This window comes from Rhinatrema bivittatum, chromosome 2, assembly GCF_901001135.1.
Source record: "Rhinatrema bivittatum chromosome 2, aRhiBiv1.1, whole genome shotgun sequence".
NCBI classification, from domain to species: Eukaryota; Metazoa; Chordata; class Amphibia; order Gymnophiona; family Rhinatrematidae; genus Rhinatrema; species Rhinatrema bivittatum.
The window spans coordinates 410,237,869-410,259,328 of NC_042616.1; the positions used below are offsets into that span (position 1 = coordinate 410,237,869).

The 21,460-nt window shown below is 44.5% G+C and overlaps 1 pseudogene; it reads right to left on the reverse strand.

Annotated features, from left to right (window-relative positions):
- LOC115083306 overlaps positions 1 to 21,460 on the reverse strand; it is a 113,926-nt pseudogene that overhangs the window by 13,595 nt on the left and 78,871 nt on the right.

The window sequence follows — 21,460 nt, forward strand, 5'->3', positions numbered from 1 at the left end:
ATTACCAGCCCCTAAAACACCAATACACCTCCTATTAGGATAATAGAACAAGCCAGGCTGCTGTATATCCCTACACAAAAACTACTTGCTATCAGAATACCTCATCTCTGTCACATATGCAGAACACAGACAAACCTTCACCAAATATGGAATAAAGAGATCATAAAATATAAACAGAAACATGCAGACAAAAACTGAATTGGAAACCACAATAAGATACACTCTATATGCAGTGCAACAATGGAAAAACTGAACCATGCCATATAAAACATCTGTTACGGAAATATGTGGAACCTTGGCCGATGACCGCTTACCTTATCTCTCCAGACACGGAGGATGGGAATCTGGAGTCAGACAGCAGGCAGAATAGTTCCTCAAGCAGTCCAGCTCAGGACAGGCAGCAGACAACGAATACAACAAGGCAGTCCAGGTCAGGGCAGGCAGCAGACAACGAATCCAACAAGGCAGTCCAGGTCAGGGCAGGCAGCAGACAACGAATCCAACAAAGCAGTCCAGGTCAGGGCAGGCAGCAAACGAATCCAACAAGGCAGTCCAGGTCAGGGCAAACAGCAGGGAACCAAGAATGCAGCAAGCAGCAACCAAACACTACTTGTGGCCGAAGCAGAGAAAGAGAGAGAAGACTCTCTTTAAATCCCCAAGCTTTCCCACGTAGGACGACGCTCCTGTCGGCGTCTGACGTCATAAGGGGGCATGGCCGCATCCCGATTCGCGCGGAGCCGCGCCAAACAGGACGTCAGTCCCGGGAAGGAGCGCCGGCGCCCAGGAGTTCTCTTGCAGGTAACAGTACCCCCCCCTGCAAGGCCCTCCTCTCCTCTCTCTGGGTCTGGGCTTGAAAGGAAAACGCTGATGGAATTTCTTGAGTAGACGAGGTGCCTGGATATTATGAACAGGTTCCCACGTGTTCTCCTCAGGTCCAAAGTTCTTCCAAGAAATTAAATATTGTAATTGTCCCCTGCATCTTCTGGAATCCAAAATTTCCTCCACCTCAAATTGATTATCATTCTGTATAAAAGTGCATCCTAGCCTTCTTCCTTCTGGAAGGCCAAGAAAAAATTGCAGGTTTGAGCAGGGACACATGGAAAGTGTCATGAATGCGCAGAGAGGAAGGTAAACGCAGCTTGAAGGTGACTGCATTAATCTGCTTCTCAATAGGGAAAGGACCAATAAAGCGCGGTGCTAATTTTAAAGACGGCATGCGCAATCGAAGATTACGTGTGCTCAACCAGACGAGATCTCCGACCTGGAATCGAGGAGCCGGACTTCTCCTTTTATCCGCTTGGACCTTCATTTTACAGACATTCTTTAACAATAATGCTCGTGTCTCTGTCCATAAACGAGTTAGGGACTCAATGGTATCATTGACAGCCAGACATACAGAAGGCGTGGCAATGGGTAACGGGAGCCGAGGGTGTCTACCAAATACTACAAAGAAAGGAGACCTCCCTGTAGCTTGAGCCAGATGATTATTGTGACATATCTCCGCCCAAACCAACATGGAGGCCCAATTATCCTGTCGTTTATTGACATAAGAACGAAGGAAGGTTTTTAAGGATTGGTTTGTATGTTCCGTGAGTCCATTAGTTTGAGGGTGATAGGCGGAAGAAAATTCAAGTTTAATCTTTAGAAGTTTACACAGTTCTGTTCAAAATCGAGCTGTAAATTGCACACCCCTATCAGAAACAATGCTGAGAGGTAGACCATGAAGGCGAAAAATGTGTTGAATGAAAAGTTGAGCTAGTTCTGACACAGAAGGTAGACCTGGAAGTGGAACAAATGAGTCATTCTGGAAAAACGATCAATCACCACCCATATTACAGTATTATTATCGGAAGGCAGAAGATCAGTGATAAAATCGGTGGCAATGTGGATCCATGGTTTCGTGGGAACTTGTAACGGCTGAAGAAGGCCCAAGGGTCTCCGCCTAGGAGTCTTCTGAGCTGCACAAACAGAACAGGAATCTACATAAGCCTTGATATCCTTTTTCCATTGAGGCCACCAATAATATCTGGATACCAGATCACTGGTACATGAGATCCCAGAGTGGCCTGCCAATTGAGCATCATGTGCCCAACGCAGCACCTTTAACCTCAGACGTTTGGGAACCACAGTCTTACCAATGGGCACCGTAAAAGTAGCGGCCAGCTGAATCTTTGCAGGGTCTATTATGTACTGAGGAGGTTCGGGCATATCAGTAAGGTTAAAGCTTCTCGAAAGAACGTCCGCCCGCAAATTTTTTTGTGCAGGTCGGAAATGGAGGACAAAATTAAACCTGCTAAAAAAAATGCCCACCGAGCCTGCCGGTGATTTAACCGTTGAGCTTTCGCTAGATATTCTAAATTTTTATGATCCGTATAGACAGTTACAGTATGTCAGGCTCCCTCTAGGAGATGACGCCATTCCTCAAAGGCTAATTTTATGGCCAAAAGTTCCCGGTCTCCAATGGTATAATTCTTCTCAGCTGATGAAAATGTTTTTGAAAATAAAAGTGCAAATCATCAATTTCCCATTGTCCGTCGGCTGTAACAAAACCGCCCCAACCCCCACAGCAGAAGCGTCAACTTCGAGAATAAAAGGTTTGTTGGAGTCGGGGCGCCGAAGACAGGGATCCTTAATGAATTCCTTCTTCAAGTTAAGGAAAGCATGAACAGCCTCCTCAGGCCAACTCTGAATGGATGCCCCTTTTTTTGTGAGGGCAGTCAGAGGAGCCACCAATGAAGAAAAATCTGGAATAAAATGTCGATAGTAATTAGAGAATCCCAGAAATCTTTGCAAGGCTTTCAATCCAATAGGTTGTGGCCAGTTCAAAATGGCTTTAAGTTTATCCGGGTTCATGGATACCCCTTTATTGAAGATAATATATCCCAGGAATGGTAACTGGCTCTTATGAAACACACATTTCTCTAATTTAGCATAAAGTTTATGCTCTCTAAGGCGTTGAAGAACCTGTCGCACATGCTCCTGATGTTGTTCCATATTGTTGGAGTAGATTAATATATCATCCAAATAGACAATGACATGAGAATAGAGAATGTCACGAAATATATCATTGATCATGGCTTGAAATACGGCCGGGGCGTTGCAAAGTCCAAATGGCATTACCCTATATTCGTAATGTCCATCATGCGTGTTAAAGGCCGTCTTCCATTCGTCCCCTTCTCGAATTCTAATTAAATTGTAGGCCCCTCTTAAGTCCAACTTAGTAAAAACTTGAGCTCCTTTGATTCGATCAAATAGTTCTGAGATGAGAGGACTAGGGTATCTATTCTTCCTGGTAATGTTATTTAACTCCCGGTAGTCGATACAAGGTCTTAAAGTTCCATTTCTTTTTGACAAAAAAGAATCCCGCCCCAGCAGGGGATGTGGAAGGTCTTATAAATCCCCGAGCTAAATTCTCTTGAATATATTGAGTCAAAGCTGCTGATTCGGGTTCAGATAGAGCATAAATCCTGCCTCTGGGAGGAATCTTCCCTGGAAGAATGTCAATAGCACAATTGTAGTCTCGATGAGGTGGTAACGATTCCGCCTGTTGTTGGCTAAAGACGTCAGCGAATTCCTGATAAGGAGTGGGAATGGGTGAAGAAATCTGTAAATGTTGGATTTGACACTTCTGAACCTTCTTTAAACAGTTCTGAAAACAAAAAGGACTCCAACTAACTAATTGTAGCGAAGCCCAGTCCAGTCAGGGTTGATGTTTGCGTAACCAGGGTAGGCCCAATATCACTTGGTTGACTGAAGATGGGAGTACATACAGTTGAATACTCTCCTGATGAAGAACTCCGGAATTCATAAGAATGGGTTTGGTAATATGAGATATTCAAATGCCCAGCGGCTGTCCGGATACAGAGGTAACTGAAAGAGGTATGGGTAATGATTCCACAGGAATCTGATGACTCTTCACCAGGCTTTCCTCTACGAAATTGTCGGCCGCCCCTGAGTCTATGAAAGCCTGAAATATAATAGGTTCCTCCTTTATGGCGATGGTCACAGGAATCAGTAGCTGGGGAGAGGGAATAGTGGGACCCAGGGAGGCCTCTCCTACCCGTCCTAGGTCCGAGAGTTTCCCGGCTTGTTGGGACATTTGTTAATGAAATGACCCGCCCCCGCACAATACATACAGAGATTTCTCAATCTTCACCGTTGACGTTCCTCCGGGGATAATCGGAATCTGTCTATCTGCATGGGTTCCTCAATGTTCACAGGCTCCTCAGATGACCGTGGAACTACAATAGGTTGTTGAAAGGTAGGAGCCAAACGAAATGTTCTGCGATGGGCCGAATGTTCTCGAGCTCTTTCTTGAAACCGTAAATCCAAACGAATGGCTAAATGAATAAGCTCCTCCAAAGATTCTGGGGTCCCTCCCCACTAATTCATCTTTTATACCCTCAGACAATCCTTGTCGAAAGATAGCGGTGAGACTGTCCTCTCCCCAAGCAAGCTCCACCGCCAAAGTCTGAAATTGAATAGCATAATCGCCTACCAAGCGAGAGCCTTGTTTGATTTGTAATAAATCATTGGCCGCAGAAGTAGATCGTCCTGGTTCATTGAAGATGAGATGGAATTCTTTCAAAAATCTGTCCAGATTGTTAAGAATGGGGTCGTCTCTCTTCCAAAATGGCGAAGCCTAAGCCAAAGCTGGAACCTCCAACAAAGATAAGATGAACGTAACTTTAGTCTTATCTGAGGGAAACGAGGATGGCTGAAGTGAAAAGTGCATTCGGCACTGATTAATGAAGCCTTGACACTGTGCAGAAGTTCCGTTGAAATGTGGTGGAGGAGGTAGACGTATAGGGTTAGGTGAAGCGTCGACAGGGGTTACCGGAACCGCAGGTGTATGAGCAAGAGCATCCATGCGGGCGACTAGCTGGTCCAGAACTCCAGTAACTTGATCGAGGACCCCTTGCTGTTGTTGTAGCCGAGACGCCAAACCGGGAATGGCCTGAAGTGCGGTCAAATCTACAGGTTCCATGGCTTCGGCCAACTGTTACGGAAATATGTGGAACCTAGGCCGATGACCACTTACCTTATCTCTCCAGACACGGACGGGAATCTGGAGTCAGACAGCAGGCAGAGTAGTTCCTCAAGCAGTCCAGGTCAGGACAGGCAGCAGACAACGAATCCAACAGCGCGGTCCAGGTCAGGACAGGCAGCAGACAGCGAATCCAACAGAGCAGTCCAGGTCAGGACAGGCAGCAGACAACGAATCCAACAAGGCAGCCCAAGTCAGGGCAGGCAGCAGACAACGAATCCAACAAAGCAGTCCAGGTCAGGGCAGGCAGCAGACAACGAATCCAACAAAGCAGTCCAGGTCAGGGCAGGCAGCAAACAACGAATCCAACAAGGCAGTGCAGGTCAGGGCAAACAGCAGGGAACCAAGAATGCAGCAAGCAGCACCCAAACACTACTTGTGGCCGAAGCAGAGAAAGAGAGAGAAGACTCTCTTTAAATCCCCAAGCTTTCCCACGCAGGACGACGCTCCTGTCGGCGTCTGACGTCATAAGGGGGCGTGGCCACGTCCCGATTCGCGCGGAGCCGCACCAAACAGGAAGTCAATCCCTGGAAGGAACGCCGGCGCCCAGGAGTTCTCTTGCAGGTAACAACATCAAACTATAAAATCAAGGACATCAAAATAATAAAACCATACTTATAGAGCGATATTTCAAAACAGCTGACAAAAAAATCCAATAATTAAAAACTTATTAAAAATTATAAAAATTTCCCAACCACTAGTAAGATATTTTAAAACATCAAACATCAATTAACATACAATAATGAAAATAAATCAGAATAAAAAAAATCACTTGCTCTCCATACCTGTGAATGTTTTAGTTCCAGTAATCTTGAGATTGTTGCAGACTAAGTGGGGGAGTGGGAGGGAGGCATGCAGACTTTCTCCTGACACATATTAACACACTCATCTATTCATACATGCTCACAAGCTTTCATGCATGCTGTTGCATACACACACACACATGCTCCATTCTCTCTCTGTCCCTGGAATTTGCACAGTACATGTAGCAGTACTCGCCCTCTCTTCAGCAGCACAGCCCAGCTCAATGCAGCAGCCTACTCCCTTAGGCAGTGTGGCCTAGACTGAAGTGGCAGCATCTTCTCATGCACAGGGTCGAGCTGACACTAATCCTTCTCATTCACTCGATTTCATCATCGGCAATCAGTGGCACAGTGGGGCCCCTTCTTCTGCTCCAGGCTTCAGGGGAAATGCTGGCTGCACAGCGGGGCCTCCTCTTCTGCCGCCGGCTGCAGGAGAAATACCGGAAGCCCCGCTGGACCATCCTATTGCTGGCGGAGAGTGGGAACCCCTACCAGCATGTCATTTCGCAGCACTGCCACGGGGCCTCCTCTAGTGCTGATGGGGAGTGGGAAACCCGCCAACACATCATTTTGCAGCGCCATGGGTTTTCCTGTAAGTAGGGTATGGGAACCCCTCTGGCATTAAAAATGAAAAGGCATAATGAGGCGGCTACCACAGGGTTTTTTGGATGAGATACTTGGCTCATTATAGAATCTGGAAGGTGAATAAAAACACATGATGGGAGTGATTGGCCCACGGGGAAAAGCCCGATACCCTGAAAGGCTAATCCGCCCCTGCTCAGCAGAATGGTAATGCCAAGAAAACGAATGTTGGCCCAGACTATGAATGTTGCTTTTGTAAACCGTTGTGATCTTCATTTGGAACGACGGTATATAAAATGCCCAAATAAATAAATAGCCTATCATGGGAAAGAGAAACTGCTGCAAAACTAATGATGTTAATTTAAGTTTAAGTTAATTTAATTTAAGTAGACAAAGGACATTCCTTCTTATTAGTTCTGTTAGACATATCGGCGGCATTTGACACCGTCAACCACACCATCCTTCTGGATCGCCTAGAGGATATCGGCATCTCCGGATCAGCCCACAACTGGTTCAAGTCCTTCCTCAGCAATAGGACTTTCAAAGTCAAAATCAATAACAAGGAGTCACCTCTAACAAAATCTTCCCTTGGCGTACCGCAAGGATCCTCCTTATCTCCAACCCTCTTTAATATATACCTCCTCCCCCTCTGCCAACTACTTACAGACCTCAACCTAATTCACTATCTGTACGCAAACGACGTACAGATTCTAATCCCTATAACAGAATCCATCTCAAAAGCTCTCACCTTCTGGAATAACTGCCTTCTATCCATTACTAATCTACTCAACAGCTTAAACTTGGTCCTCAATGCCTCAAAGACGGAGCTTCTCCTCATCTCTTCAAATGAAAACAATCTTCCTCCACCTTCCCCACACAATGCTCACATCACCTGTACGCACGTTAGAGACCTTGGGGCAATAATAGACAATCGTCTAAACCTTAAAAAAATGGTCAACACAACTACCAAAGACAGCTTCTACAGACTATAGGTCTTGAAACGACTTAGACCACTCTTATTTTTCCAAGTCTTCAGGACAGTCCTCCAGGCACTTCTGTTCGCCAAAATAGATTACTGCAGTGCCCTCTTTCTAGTGTGAGGTGATCAAATTTGCGGATGATACAAAATTATTCAGAATAGTTAAATCACAAGTGGATTCTGATACATTACAGGAAGACCTTGCAAGACTGGCATTCAAATAGCAGATGAAATTTAATGTGAACAAGTGCAAGGTGTTGCATATAGGGAAAAATAGTACTTGCTGTAGTTACACAATGTTAGGAGCTACTATCTAGGAAAGAGATCTAGGCATCATAGTGGATAACACTTTAAAATTGTCGGCTCAGTGTGCTGCAGCAGTCAAAAAAGCAAACAGAATATTAGGAATTATTAGGAAGGGAATGGTTAATAAAACAGAAAATGTCATAATGCCTCTGTATCGCTCCATGGTGAGACTGCATCTTGAATACTGCATACAATTCTGGTCGCCACATCTCAAAAAAGATATACTTGCGATGGAGAAGGTACAGAGAAGGGCAACCAAAATAATGAAGGGGATGGAACAGCTCCCCTATGAGGAAAGGCTGAAGAGGTTAGGGCTGTTCAGCTTGGAGAAGAGAAGGCTGAGGGGGGATATGATAGAGGGCTTTAAGATCATGAGAGGTCTTGAATGAGTAGATGTGAATCAGTTATTTACACTTTCGGATAATAGAAGGACTAGGGGGCATTCCATGAAGTTAGCAAGTAGCACATTTAAGACTAATCGGAGAAAATTATTTTTCACTCAACGCACAATTAAGCTCTGGAATTTGTTGCCAGAGGATGTGGTTAGTGCAGTTAGTGTAGCTGGGTTCAAAATAGGTTTGGATAAGTTCTTGGAGGAGAAGTCCTTTAACTGCTATTAATCAGGTTTACTTAGGGAATAGCCACTGCTATTAATTGCATCAGTAGCATGAGATCTTCTTGGACATTGTTTAAAAATACAATCCTAGAGGCGCAGTCCATATGTATTCCGCGCATTAAGAAAGGTGGAAGGAAGGCAAAACGATTACCATCATGGTTAAAAGGTGAGGTGAAAGAGGCCATTTTAGCCAAAAAAACATCCTTCAAAAATTGGAAGAAGGATCCATCTGAAGAAAATAGGATAAAACATAAGCATTGTCAAGGTAAGTGTAAAACATTGATAAGACAGGCAAAGAGAGAATTTGAAATGAAGTTGGCCATAGAGGCAAAAACTCATAGTAAAAACATTTTTAAATATATCCAAAGCAAGAAACCTGTGAGGGAGTCGGTTGGACCATTAGATGACAGAGGGGTTAAAGGGGCTCTTAGGGAAGATAAGGCCATTGCAGAAAGACTAAATGAATTCTTTGCCTCCGTGTTTACTAATGAGGATGTTGGGGAGATACCAGTTCCGGAGATGGTTTTCAGGGGTGATGACTCAGACGAACTGAACGATATCACTGTGAACCTGGAAGATGTAGTAGGCCAGATTGACAAACTAAAGAGTAGCAAATCACCTGGACCGGATGGTATGCATCCTAGGGTTCTGAAGGAACTAAAAAATGAAATTTCTGATCTATTAGTTAAAATTTGTAACCTATCATTAAAATCATCCATTGTACCTGAAGACTGGAGGGTGGCCAATGTAACCCCAATATTTAAAAAAGGCTCCAGGGGTGATCCGGGTAATTATAGACCAGTGAGCCTGACTTCAGTGCCGGGAAAAATAGTGGAAACTATCCTCAAGATCAAAATTGTAGAGCATATAGAAAGACATGATTTAATGGGACACAGTCAACATGGATTTACCCAAGGGAAGTCTTGCCTAACAAATCTGCTTCATTTTTTTGAAGGGGTTAATAAACATGTGGATAAAGGTGAACCGGTAGATGTAGTGTATTTGGATTTTCAGAAGGCGTTTGACAAAGTCCCTCATGAGAGGCTTCTATGAAAACTAAAAAGTCATGGGATAGGAGGCGATGTCCTTTTGTGGATTACAAACTGGTTAAAAGACAGGAAACAGAGAGTAGGATTAAATGGTCAATATTCTCAGTGGAAAAGGGTAAACAGTGGAGTACCTCAGGGATCTGTATTGGGACCGGTGCTTTTCAATATATATATAAATGATCTGGAAAGGAATACGAGGAGTGAGGTTATCAAATTTGCGGATGATACAAAATTATTCAGAGTAGTTAAATCACAGGCAGACTGTGATACATTACAGGAGGACCTTGCAAGACTGGAAGATTGGGCATCCAAATGGCAGATGAAATTTAATGTGGACAAGTGCAAGGTGATGCACATAGGGAAAAATAACCCTTGCTGTAGTTACACGATGTTAGGTTCCATGTTAGGAGCTACCACCCAGGAAAAAGATCTAGGCATCATAGTGGATAATACTTTAAAATCGTCGGCTCAGTGTGCTGCAGCAGTCAAAAAAGCAATCAGAATGTTAGGAATTATTAAGAAGGGAATGGTTAATAGAACGGAAAATGTCATAATGCCTCTGTATCGCTCCATGGTGAGACCGCACCTTGAATACTGTGTACAATTCTGGTCGCCGCATCTCAAAAAAGATATAGTTGCGATGGAGAAGGTACAGAGAAGGGCAACGAAAATGATAAAGGGGATGGAACAGCTCCCCTATGAGGAAAGGCTGAAGAGGTTAGGGCTGTTCAACTTGGAGAAGAGACGGCTGAGGGGGGATATGATAGAGGTCTTTAAGATCATGAGAGGTCTTGAACGAGTAGATGTGACTCGGTTATTTACACTTTCGAATAATAGAAGGACTAGGGGGCATTCCATGAAGTTAGCAAGTAACACATTTAAGACTAATCGGAGAAAATTCTTTTTCACTCAACGCACAGTAAAGCTCTGGAATTTGTTGCCAGAGAAGGTAGTTAGTGCAGTTAGTGTAGCTGGGTTCAAAAAAGGTTTGGATAAGTTCTTGGAGGAGAAGTCCATTAATGGTTATTAATCAATTATACTTAGGGAATAGCCACTGCTATTAATTTCATCAGTAGCATGGGTTCTTCTTAGTGTTTGGGTAATTGCCAGGTTCTTGTGGCCTGGTTTTTGGCCTCTGTTGAAAACAGAATGCTGGGCTTGATGGACCCTTGGTCTGTCCCAGCATGGCAATTTCTTATGTTCTTATGTTCTTTTTTTTGGGTGATTTCCTGCTTCTTGTGGCCTGGTTCGGCCTCTGTTGGAAACAGGATGCTGGGCTTGATGGACCCTTGGTCTGACCCAGCATGGCAATTTCTTATATTCCTATGTTCTTTCTCTTGTGGCAGTATTCAGGAGTAACAGTAATCATTTCAATTGAATACTTGGAATTCCAAGAAGAGTTGCAAAGGCCAGTTTAGAAATGACAGAAGTGTTGGTAAATAAGTTCAGACCACTAGGATTTAACAGTGAGTGCCGATGATGGATGTATCTAAGATAAAAGAAAATTTCTGGACTATGAGTAAGATATAATGGACCATAGATAGCCGCACATCGAGTTGCACTCTTAAAGCAATTGCTTTACTTTTAGGAGGGATTGTAGTGCTTCACATAACTGGAACTATCGCTGGAATAGATGATCTAGTAATAAACCAGAGTGCTTCCAATATTGCAAGGTTAACTTGTAGGTTGTGGCTTAGTAGCCAAGAAGCCACACAGTCAAGAAAATAATTCAGAGCAATTAAGTCAGAGGCATGCTTAGAAGATAATTTTAAAAAGTGCACATGTGCGCCCATATATGTGTTTTTGTGGGCATGCACAGTTTACTACAGTATTCTATAACATGTTTATATGATGCCTGTGCAGTTTATAACAGGAACCTACATGTGTATGTAGGCTAGCATACATATTTCTGTAATCTATTAAAACCATGTATAGCAATGCAGTGAGCGCACGTACTTTCCCCCGTATTTTAAATATATTTATGCATAAAGTAAGATTTACTCACATAGATCGGGTTTTACATGCGTACATTAGCATATTTTAAAATGATACGTGCATGAGTGAAATTACCAGTTTAACCAATTAGCCCACCAGTTTGCCCAGTTCTCCTGCAGCTCATTGAAACCTCCTGGTTCTTAAGACTTTAATTCCCCCCAGTTCTCCCAGACCTCTCACCCGGCCATTAGTAAACAATAAATGCGTTCATTAAAAATTACACTTGATAATTAGCAGAGGTAAACTTATGCGAGTGAGTGCACAAATATTCACATCTGCATGTCTTTGAAAATATGAAATCTTGCACATAAGTGTTGCCCCCACCCTGGAACAACTCTTTCCTACCCCTTTGTACATGCATATAATAGCACATGAAAGCAGATATATGCACATTTTTTGAACCTTTTCTAAATACTGATTGCTCACGTAGAGGATACTTACGCATGTACATGCTTAATTTTACACATGTACCATTTTGAAAATTCACCTTTTAGTGTTTATGAAAGCTGTGATCTTTATGTCATCACTTAAAAAGATGGTCAGAAGCCACAATCTTGGATGAGAGTTGCTAGTGGAGATAGAAATAGGTTGAAAAGAAGATGAGAAAGAATGGAATCCTGTGGGACAGCAGAAGGCAAAAAGACTGAGTCTGACACCTGATGATTCCATTGTGCTAGGAATGAGCGCCCTGATAGACAGGAGGTGAACCAAGTCAGAAAAACTGAAATAAACTATCTTCTTCATTGTATTTACTTATTTATTTATAGAATGTATATCCCACTCTATCCACTGTACTAGACAGGTTACAATACAAATGTACACAATCAAAGTATTTAGAGTCTGTTAATCAATGTCCCTGTTTATCTAGTCATGCTGTCATTGAATGTCATACCCTGGTTTCAGAGGAGTTACGCTTTAATTAATTTCCTATATACTACCCTTTGCAAGCTGCAGTTTGGTTAATTTTGAGATGTTACAAAAACCTTAAGGAAACAAGAGAAATTTATGAATAATTAGTGATTAAAATTAATCTGGAAGGACTATATTTGAATCTGTAATAAGGACTTGCATGGACGTATCTAGTATTTTTGTGTTTTCTGTTGAGTTTGTATTATATCTGTAGCATGTGCATGTGTGTATCTGTTTGTATTGAGTGTAGATATTTCAGGTTTACCTGCTTTGTTGGAAAATTCTCCTTCAGAGCAAGGGATGCAATCAAAGCAGCAGATCGGCTTCTGACTCTGAAGAACTTTCCTGAATCCAGGAACACAACTTTCAGAGCAGACAGAGCGGGGGGTCTGAGGAGAGACAAAAAAGAGAAATCCACTCATATTCCATGTTTAGCACTTGATTCTCTTTTTGAGAGACTCTGGGCCTGATTTATTGGGGCTTTTCTCCCATGTTGAGTCCATGGGAAAATATCTTAGTAAACAAGGCTCACCATTCTTTCTGCTTTCAGAAATTTTGGGGACTGATTTTCAGTCATTTATGTAGAAATTACCCTCCTATGGGTGTAAATGGCTGTTCTAAACATTACCAGGGCTCAGTACACATAAAAGTACACGTGAGACACAGCTTTAAGTGAACTTTACCCCACTGTGCACTGATATAAAATTACCCTCCCAGTGTACTTATTGCAACATCCTCACATTTTCCACAGTGAAAAGAGAAGCTCTTCTAATGATGTGCAGGTAAGAAAATTTTGGTTCAATTTGTTTTGTTCATTAGTTGCCCATTTTATGGATGAATTTTTGGTAGGGTGGGATGGGTTTCATCATCATCATCTTTATTTATTAGCTGCCTTACCATAGGAGTGCTCAAAGCCATTTACTATAACAAAAATAAATTTCCATAAATCAATAAAATTCAAACACAAAACAGTAAAACAAATGCCCATAACAATAAAATGAATAAAAACCTTTCTCCTCAGGTCAGTTCATGAATGGGTGTCCTGTCTTGTGTGTATTTTGCATGCTGCCATTGCAGTTTGTTATACTTTGAAAATGATAAAACTCAGTCTTTTTGTTTGGAACGTATTGTACTGTTCTTGTGTATTTGTATTGGGATCTCATCAGATAAATAAAATTTAAAAAATTACATCTAAAAGGCGAATTTTCAAAGGGTTACTCACAAAAAAAGTGCCATATATAAGTGTATGTGTGTGGCCTGAGTGCAAGTAATCCTTATTTTAAAAATGGATCACATATGTGTGAACATGTGCATGCTCATGCACTTGCATAAGAGCAAAAAAGGGGTGTTTCGGGGGCGTGGTTATGCAAACACATTTAATGGCCTATTTTTAAAGCAATGTCTGTGTGTATGTTTATACACATATATGCATATCCGCATTTACATTTGCTACAGCTTATTTATGCATACTAATGCTAACTTTCACTTTGCTTAGCAGCTTGGCATTTTGTGGCTTGGCTTCTCCAGGTGAGTGGCTTGGCTTTTCCAGGCCAGAGAGTATGAGGAGGTATATCTGGGACAGACTGGGACTTTCTAAGGGGACAGTGGGAAACTGTAGGGCATACAGAGGATTTTCAAGGTTAGACTGGGGCGGGGGGGGGAGTTGTACAGATCAAACCTGGAATTGTCAGAGCCATACTGCCTGCAACCTAGGACATATATGTTTATACTGGGGTTAGAAGAACACATTGGGGGCATACAGGGACAAGATACAAGGGTTAGCTAGTTAATGTTGCAGAGTCCCTTTTCAAGACGACTCTACTGACACTATGGGTTCCTTGCTCTATACAGCTGAGGAGGAAAACGTACCCCCTTACACAGGGTATACAGGAATAGAACATAGTTTATGGATCTCTCAGAGGAGCAAGTCATGTGTAGGTTCAGGTTCAACAAGGAAACCATAATGTACCTATGCCAGCAGTTAAAGGGGGATCTGGAACCTACCACCCTACACATCAAGGTTACAACTGCCTTAGCATTTTTTGCTACTGGTACTTTTCAAACACCTCATGAGGCCATGGTTGGAATCATACACTTAAGTCTTAGCTGCCTTGCTTAGGAGAATACACCAATCTATATTCTTCCCTCTGAGAATACACCAACAGCATGAAATTATGCATGATTTCTATCAAATTGCCCATTTCCCCTCTATCTCAGGAACTTTTGATTGCACTCTTGTCCCTCTAAGGGCACCAGGGGAGGACGAGGCCACCTATCTCAACTGCAAAGGCTTCCACTCCCTAAATATGCAGGTGGTCTTCAACGCCAAGGACATCATCTTGGACATAGTGCCCAGGTTTCCATAATCTTCTCATGATGCCTATATCCTCTCACAGTCAGGAATACATGACCGCTTCAAGGAATGATAAATTACTATGGGCTGACGTCTACACTACACCAATAATCTCTTCTTATTGTCTCCCTCATATCTAGGTGGACTGAGAGTATTTGACTTGGAGGACTGCTATGACCTTCTCCATCAACTGTCATGCTCACTGCCAAACCGTATATTATGTTTAACTCAGCTCTTCTGCTTTCTTCCCTATAGGTGACAGAGGATATCCACTCAAAACCTGGCTCCTAATCCCCATGGCTTGTCCACAGACCACTGTGGAAGCTCACTCCAACAAGGTCCACCAGCAGATTAGGGTCGTCATCAAGAGAACCTCTGGCCTAATCAAAACCCAATGTCTAAGAAATCTTTCTTGCCTGCTATACACTACATAACCTAGCCAAAACCAGCTGCCTGCCTCCTCTAGAGAAATTGTAAAAAAATTATAATGAAGAAGAGGAGGAAAAGGAACAGGAGCTGAATCATGGGGAACTGCAAGAGATGCAGTGCATAAGTCAATGACAGGCTACAGAGGAAAGGAACACTCCTATACAAAGAGATTTTCAAATTGATTGTGCATTTATTTCTAGGGATGTGAATCGTTTTTTGACGATTTAAAATATCGTCCGATATATTTTAAATCGTCAAAAAATCATTAGGGCCACAATACAATACCAATTCCCCCGATTTATCGTTAAAAAATCGTAAATCGGGGGAAGGGGGAGGGCAGGAAAACCGGCACACTAAAACCCCCTAAAACCCACCCCCGACCCTTTAAATTAAATCCCCCACCCTCCCGAACCCCCCCCCCAATGCTTTAAATTACCTGGGGATCCGGCGGTGGTCCAGAACGGCGGCGGTCCGGAACGGCCCCCTCAATAGAATCGTGTTGTCTTCAGCCGGCGCCATTTTTCAAAATGGCCGCCGCAAAATGGCGGCGGCCATAGACAAAAACGATTCGACGGAGGAGGTCGTTCCGGACCCCCGCTGGACTTTTGGCAAGTCTTGTGGGGGTCAGGAGGCCCCCCCAAGCTGGCCAAAAGTTTTCTGGGAGTCCAGCGGGGTTCTGGGAGCGATTTCTTGCCGCGAATCGTTTTCGTACGGAAAATGGCGCCGGCAGGAGATCGACTGCAGGAGGTCGTTCAGCGGGGGTTCCTGACCGCCGCTGAATGACCTCCTGCACTTCCGTACGGAAAATGGCACCGGCCATACGCGTATGGCCGGCGCCATTTTCCGTACGAAAACGATTCGCGGCAAGAAATCGCTCCCGGAACCCCGCTGGACTCCCAGGAAACTTTTGGCCAGCTTCTAGCGTATAGTGTTTGTATAGGGATCTATAGCAATCGGGTTTGTTTTGTTTCCTCAGTAGGTGATGTATTGGTATTCTAGGACCCAGTGTAATATTTACCCTTGCTTATTCACAGGTAGGGTTATTGTTGTTTGAGTCCTTGGTGTTATTACTGTTATGTTACGATGGGATTGCAGTATAGATTTTGAGTGTCTTTTTTGCGGGGTTTTGTGTTAGTTCACAATGGTCTGGCAGTGGAAGATGTTTGTGCTGCTGTTACTGTGAGGTGACACCAGAATTTGAAAATATGTTTTAGTATGATGAGCTGTAAGGGAAACATCCAAGCTCCATTGTTTGGGGGAATTTCAGTGGATGCACAGAGTTACAGAACTGGAGGTGCAGGATTTGTATTGACATTCTGTCCCTTCCTATATATTCCAGGCTTCACTTTCATAGCCATATAGAATTAGTTGAATGAGGCTATCAAAATAATTTTATAGTATACTAGAAGTGTGAAACTGGCCAGCTTTTAAAAATTACGCAGAAGACCCTTTGGACTTTTTTATTAACACTTTTTTTTATAACCAATTTTAAGCAGGATCCATGCTATGGAGGTGGGTGTGATAAAGAAATGTCATTTTGGCTCCCCCCCCAAAAAAAAAAAATTCTTCTGTCTAGAGATGTCACTGATTTTCTGTGACCTTAAGCATTAGTACAAGAAGGATTATGGGAGGGATGCTGGAGAGAAACATAAATGCATTAGCCCCCGGGCGCTGGAGACCCTTGGTGCGCCACTGGGTGTGAGCCATATGGGGCCGCAAGCGATGGCAAAGAGGAGTGGAGATTTGGCGGGCCGCAAGCAGTGTCCAACCTGCTCGCGACCCAGAAAACCACACAGTCAGTGGGCGAGATCGAGAATGAGGTAGGAATCGGGGCCAATGGGGGGGGGGCGCAAGGGAGAAGGCTCGCCTAGGGCGCCTAATCCCCTTGCACCGGCCCTGTCGGCCGCTGTCCGGATCCTTGGTCGCATAGGATCCCGCCTAAGTCCAAGAGGTCCGGGTTCCTATGGGCTCCTCCTGGGGGGGACCACGGACTTCCAGTGGTGAAGTTTTCTCCAGAGTCTCTTCAGCGCCGCCTCCCGGCTGTGACGCTTCCTGTGGTTTCCCACAGTTTACCATCTACAGTCTCAGCCGGCCCAAGGGTCCAACTGTAACACCTCCACTATCTCTCCCTGTCTCTCTCATCTCAGGGAGTTTCGAGTTCCAGACACTTGCACTCGTGGATTCAGGTGCTGGCGGGAATTTTATTCTGAAGAGATTAGTAGAGCACCTACGGATTCCCACTACGTCCATGGCTATTCCACTGCTGCTGTCTTCAATACATGGCGAGCCTCTACCAGGAGAAGTCTTCCTTATTACACAGCCCATATGCTTACACACTGGGGCTCTACACACTGAGACTATTTTCTTTCTGGTCATCGACAAAACCATTCACCCCGTTGTGCTCGGCTTACCCTGGCTACAAGAGCACACCCCCCAGTTCAACTGGGCTACGATGGAGCTTTCGCCCATTTATCGTCAAAGTCGATGCATCCAATGTCGGCGTGGGAGCTGTGCTGACCCAAAACAGCGATACCAACACTCTTCATCCTTGCTCATTTTTCTCTCGGTGTTTCACTCCAGCCGAGAGGAACTATAGAATTGGAGATAAAGAGTTGTTAGCTATTAAGCTAGCTTTCGAGGAGTGGCATCCATGGTTGGAAGGGGCTCAACACCAAATAATGCTGTATACAGGCCACAAGAACCTGGAATATCTGCGGCATGTGCAGCGGCTTAATCATCGGTAGGCCAGGTGGTCATTATTCTTCAACCAATTTGACTTTCTGCACAAATATCGTCCTGCGGAGAAGAATGTCTGGGCAGATGCTCTCTCGCGTTCCTTTCTACCCAAGGATGTGCCCGACGAACCTTGCCACATCATCAACCCTGAGAAGGTGGTCTTGGCTGCCACTCATGTGGTCCCTGCCGGTAAGACTGTGGTGGCTCGGGGAATGAGGAAGAAACTATTGAGATGGGCTCATGACTGTCGTTTGGCCAGTCACCCTGGATAAGCCCGCACGTTAGCCATACTTTAATGCTTTTATTAGTGGCCCATGATGAATTCAGATGTACAAGCATATGTAGCTTCCTACGCTACCTGCGCGAGACAGAACCCTTGCCAGTGCCTGAAGAGCCATGGACACACATCACCACCGACTTTGTGGTGGATTTACCACCTTCCAGTGGGAACAACACAATACTGGTGACTGTCGATCGCGTCTCGAAAATGGCACACTTCATGGCACTGCCTGGGCTACCTTCCACTGCTGAACTGGCTAAACTATTTGTGAAACATTTCTTCTGTCTACACGGCATGCCCAAGCATATCCTGTCGGATAGAGGTGTCCAGTTCACTGCTAAATTCTGGAGAGCACTTTGTCGAAAATTCGACATCTTGTTGGATCTAATTTCAGCCTATCACCCACAGTCCAATGGACAGATGGAGAGAATGAATCGGACACTCAAACAATTCATACATTCATATGTAAACTCCAGGCAAAGCGACTGGGTAGATTTACTTCCCTGGGCTGAGTTCGCCTTGAACTCTCATCCTGCTTCCGCCACTGGATCTACTCCATTTCAAATTGTTTATGGTCGCCAGCCGTTACCTCCATTGCCTCTGCCTCTATCTGTAGCTTTTCCGGCAGCCCAAACTACCACAGTAGAGTTTTAACAACTTTGGAGGAAAACCAAAGACCTACTGCTTAAAGCAGGGCAGAGGGCCAGGAAGATCTATGATGCTCACAGAATGGCGCCTTAGTTCCAGCCAGGAGATAAAGTATGGCTCAGTACGAGATTCCTTCGCCTCAAGATGCCTTCTGTGCGTTTCGTGCCACATTTCGTCGGACCTTTCTCCATTCTCCAATGCCTAGGAGCATTGACATACAGTTTGAGATTGCCTCCTTCTATGAAGTTACACAATGCCTTCCATGTGGCACTCTTGAAACCGCTTATCCTTTCAGAGTTCTCCACCAAGACTCCTGAGCCAGTACCTCTTGATGCTGAGGAAGATATCACATATCAAGTTAATGACATCCTGGATGTACGTAAGAGAGGAAAACACTGGGAGTACTTGATTTCATGGGAGGGATACGGACTGGAGGAGAACTCCTGGGAACCTGCTGTCAACATTCTTGATAAAGACTTGATCCGACGATTCCATCAGGCCCATCCTAGGAAACCAAAACCCTCTGGGAGGGGCCCTAAGAAGGGGGGTACTGTTGCGCCCATCGGTCGCAGACAGCTGCGCCCTCTCTTGCTCACCTCTCTTATTCTTAATCCATTGACTCTGGGTAAGATGGCTGCCTCCGCCTCTATACGCCAACCTCCCCAGCATCCCTGGGACAGCATGGGCGATTGCGTTCGCCATTTTGTTCCTGGAATCACCTAGGGCACACGCACGTGCGCCAGCCCTCATCTTATGCGCGTCATGGCGGGAACCTCGGGGGCATCCCCTCCACATGACATCACTGCCTACATGTATATAATCTCTTCTCTCATTTCCTCCTACGAGTTAGCAAGGATTCCCTTCCTGCTGATTTTACTTCACTAACAGACGGTCTTAGCTCTGTGTTCCTGCCTTGGACGACTAAGGTACCCAGTCCTTGGGGGCCTTGCCATGCTCCGAATCTGCCCTTCAGGGTTACCTTGTTTTCAGTTCGAATGCCTAGGGTACCCGCTCCTCGGGGGCCTTGCCACGACCCGGTCCTCCGCTCCACAGAGGTTCCTCTCTACGACTGCCTACTGCTATCAGAGTAAGTACCTCTGCTCTCCAGTCTGTCCGTCTCTCTCACTATCTACAGTGTGGATTCACGGCATACCCCACTCTGCGGATCACTACCGGATCTACCTCTCTCTGGCCTTCCATCTACAGTGTGGATTCGTGGCGTATCCCGCTCTGTGGACCACTACCGGATCTACCTCTTTCTGGCCTTCCATCTACAGTGTGGATTCACGGCGTACCCCGCTCTGCGGACCACTACTGGATCTACCTTCTACTACCACTTGGTGAGAGTACATCTCCGCGTTACCCACGCTGCGGAGTACTGACGAGACAATAACATCTGGGACACTCCTCCTCTGTGCAGAGGCTCTTTGCCCGCTCCTCGGGTCATTTCCATCGCTTGCTGTACAATAAAGACTCTCTTGAATCTGTGTGTGTGCTATTGGGAACCAGCCTATTGCATCAAGTCCCCACAGGGCTCCGCCATGTGGGAGGAGCCATCTCTTGTTGTGACCAAGAGCCCACGATTCAAGTCAAATGATAACAGACTGTATTTGAGGTGTGGTTCATGGGGCCTTTATCCAGGACTATCAGCCCAGGTGTTACATATATATTTACAATTTAATATTAAAATCACCCTTGAATTAAGTATTAGTTTAGTATTATGTGCATATTATTATTATTATTTTTTAATTGTTTTCATTTGTACTATTATAAATATAGGATAATATTCAGAAAAGATGCGATCAGACATGATCTGCAGCTAAAGTTACCTGGAAAACTTATCATGGATATTCAGCAGGATAAGTCTCCAGATGAATGTGGTATGTTCACCTAAAATTATTTGTAAGCCCTGAGGGGATAGGAACATACTTATAGTACCTGAATGTAATCCACTTTGATGTACACTTTGAAGTGCCAAAAAGCAGAATATAAGAACCTAAGGGCCTATTTTTAAAAGGCCCGGCGATGTGCGTAAAACCCCGGGACGCGTATAAGTCCTGGGCTTTACAAAAGGAGCAGTCAAGGGGCGGGGCGGGGCAAAAGGCCTCCGAGAGAGCGGCCATTGCCACTGTGTCAGAGGATCGCATGCCAGCAGGCAGGCGCAAAAGGTAAATTAAAAATTTTGGGGGGGGTTGGAGAAGGGCTAGGGGAAGGAAAGTTTAGGGGAAGGGGTGGAAAGGTCAGGTTAGGGGGAGGGAACGTGGGAAGACAGCGCGGCTCGGTGCACACAAGGTGCATAATTGTGCACATGTTATAAAATCGGGCGTACATGTGCACGAGCTGGGTAGCGAGCGCACATGTAGGCCACACGCGCTTCTTTTAAAATCTACCCCTAAATAAGTAAATAAATATATAAATAAATCTGGGTAACATTAGCTGGATAACTTTCAAATCTAACTGGCAAGGTCTGAATATAATCCATTAGGGCTACAGTTATCTAGGTATGTGTAATGGAGAACTTTAACCTTAATTGGCTGTATTCAATATATAGCCACTTAAGAGATGTAAAAATAGTAAACTGAAAAAAATTCCTATGGGCCTGCAGGCCCAAACCCCAACCACCTCCCCAGCTAAATCACTCAAACTGTCAGTCATAGTGCCTAAATTCCAACCCCCCTTCCCCCCCCCCCCCGATAAAAAATATTAATAAATTATTGCAGTCCAATTG